Source organism: Rhinopithecus roxellana, chromosome 13 (assembly GCF_007565055.1).
Source record: "Rhinopithecus roxellana isolate Shanxi Qingling chromosome 13, ASM756505v1, whole genome shotgun sequence".
NCBI lineage: Eukaryota > Metazoa > Chordata > Mammalia > Primates > Cercopithecidae > Rhinopithecus > Rhinopithecus roxellana.
Genome location: NC_044561.1, coordinates 117594045 through 117597015, shown reverse-complemented (window position 1 = coordinate 117597015; position 2971 = coordinate 117594045).

Here is a 2971-nt window from a genome sequence, read left to right as displayed (position 1 = left end):
AGACCAGTCTGGGAAACATGGCAAAACCCCATCTCTAGTAAAAATACAAAATATTATCCGGGCGTTGTCACGCACCTGTAGTCCCAGCTACTTGGGAGGCTGAGATGGGAGGATTGCAGTGAGCTGAGATTGTGCTACTGCACTCCAACTTGGGCAACTGGAGTGAGATCCTATCTCAAAACAAACAAACAAACAAATAAAAGCCAACTTAACTTCTTTCCTGGTGAATCATCTGTGTTTCTGTGGGGACCTGGACAATGATAGGACTGTGTGATAAGTGCTGTGACTGGGATGGGAAAGGGGTGTGGTAGAGCCAGAAAGGGACATCTGGATCCCCTGTCTGAGCACTGGTGATGCCAGGGAAGGCTTTTCAGAGGCAATGGCTCTCAGTATGGGTTCCTGCCAAGCAGACCCTAAGACACGTACTCAAGGGCACATAATTAACTTTAGAGAAAAAAGACATCCTGGGAGACAAGTGGGGCAGACAGGAAAGACAGCCAAGGAAGGTGTATTGCCAAGCAAGTTACTACGGTGGGTGACCAGGGCTTAATCCCAAAGGGAAATTCTGAGAGCCACATGAAGGCCCTCAGCATTACCTTGCCCAAGGAGGGAGAGAGCTGGGGTATTTACACAGAAAGTCCTGTCAGTCGTTGTTTGAGGGCTGCTTCTTGAGAGAAGTTTTAATTCCCTGGCACTTCAGGCCTGCCCTCACTTCAGGCCTGCCCTGCAGTTGGCAGAGTGGTTCCCAGTGGCCACAGAAAGCCCTCGGGCAATAAACATGGGTGTTGCGAGCTAGGGGTCAGCTGATGTGCACTGAGTGGCAAGAGTGGGGCGTCCAGGCAGGCATCATCAGCATTTGCTCAGGGACTTGAAGCAGAGGCTTGTGGGATGAGGGGGACATAGCCAGCTGGGGAGAAGGAGGTGGAAGGGATGCATGCTCCAGGTGGAGACACAGGCCCAGAGGTGGGACAAGGGCAGAGTGCTTGACAGGCTGATGCCCACTCATCTGCTGGAGGCAGAGTGGAGACGTGAGGCTGAGTGGTACTGCTAGGCCACTTAGGCCACCTGTAGGAGTCATCACATTGTGCCAAGGGCACTGGGAAGTCCCTGAAGGGTAGTTTTTTTCTTTTTCTGGGTGGGGGATGGAGTCTCGCTCTATCGCCCAGGCTGGAGTGCAATGGTGCCATCTCGGTTCACTGCAACCTCTACCTCCTGGGTTCAAGCGATTCTCCTGCCTTAGCCTCCTAAATAGCTGGGAATACAGGCGTGCTCCATCATGCCTGGCTAATTTTATATTTTCAGTAGAGATGGGGTTTCACCATGTTGGCCAGGCTGGTCTTGAACTCCTGACCTCAGGTGATCTGCCTGCCTCGGCCTCCCAAAATGCTGGGATTACAGGTGTGAGCCACCATGGCCAGCCCCCTAGAGAGTTTTAAGCGGTGAAATTATTGTCCAGTTTGGGTGTCAGAAATCTGAAAAGGCCTGAAGTACGTATTCCTCACAGGGTGGGACTACTCCTCCCCTCCTTCTGTGACACCTAGAAATGGACTCAGCCACCAAGTGGTTGCCACTGAATGTGAACTCAGGGCACAATGAGATGGGACACCTGGGGAACATCTCACCCAGACCTATACTGGCAGACTATATAATAAAAATGTCTGATAACACATATGATCATATGTTATCATGACATAATAACAGCCAGGAGGATGTTCCATGTGCTCAATACCTTGCTAAGCACCCCACTGCCATTATCTCATTGAGGTTGATACTGTTATCACCTTGATGTGAGGATGGATGGTTCATTTGGCCCATTCTGGGATTCCCCAGCCAGTGTCTCTCCTCTCTGAACATGGCTAGGACACACAGCTGACCTCTGGCTCTCTGGGGCCGCCTTTCCAAGATTTTTTTACTGACTCTCTGTCTCCTGTCTTTTTCCAGGCGGGTTTAATACAACGATCTCAGGGGTGTTTAGTGACTCACAGTCAATCCTCCAGTGGTGCCTCATCTCACACAGAGGAGGGCCAAAGTCCTAATGACTTAAGGTGCTACCCGATCTGGCCCTGTCTGGTCCCAGTCTGGCCCCGTCTGGTCCCCATCACACCTCCCCATCTCCTTTCGTCCTCCCTTGCCCGCTGCCCCAGCCCATCAGCCTCCCGACTCTTCCCTGGAGGCAGTGGGTGCCGCTCCACACTTTGCCCAGGGTCTCTTCACTTGCTGTTCCCACTGCCTGCCATGCTCTTTTTTTTTTTTTTTCCCAAGCTGTCTCCCTCAGCACCTTCATATCTCTGCTCATGTAAATGCCAGCTTAGAATTAGCTAAACCTTTCTTGACTGCCCATGTAAAAGAGGTAGCTACTCTGACCCAGCACTCCTTTACATGACTTTATTTTTCTCCATAGCACTTACCAACAGGGGGTCTGCCATGCAGGGTTTTTCTGTTTGATTTTTGTTTTTTTGTTTGTTTGTTTTGAGACGGAGTTTCACTCTTGTCACCCAGGCTGGAGCGCAATGGCTCGATCTCGGCTCACCGCAACCTCTGCCTCCCAGGATCAAACCATTCTCCTGCCTCAGCCTCCCAAGTAGCTGGGATTACAGGTGTGCGCCACCTTGCCTGGCTTATTTTGTATTTTTAGTAGAGATGGGGTTTCTCCGTGTTGGTCAGGCTGGTCGCAAACTCCTGACCTCAAGTGATCCACCGCCTCGGCCTCGCAAAGTGCTGGGATTACAAATGTGAGCCACTGCACCTGGCCTGCCATGCAGTTATTATCTATCTCTCTGATAGGGATATAAGCTCCATAAGGGTAAGGGCTTGGTAATGTTCACCGCTGCCTTCAGTTCCTGGCCCAGAGTCTGACACAGAGTAGGTGCCCAGTATTAAATAAACAAGTCAATCAGTGAATGACCCCTGGCCTGCCCCTGGTGATGACCTCTGGTCAGCCTGACGGAAGTTTGCCGTGACCCTAAAGTCA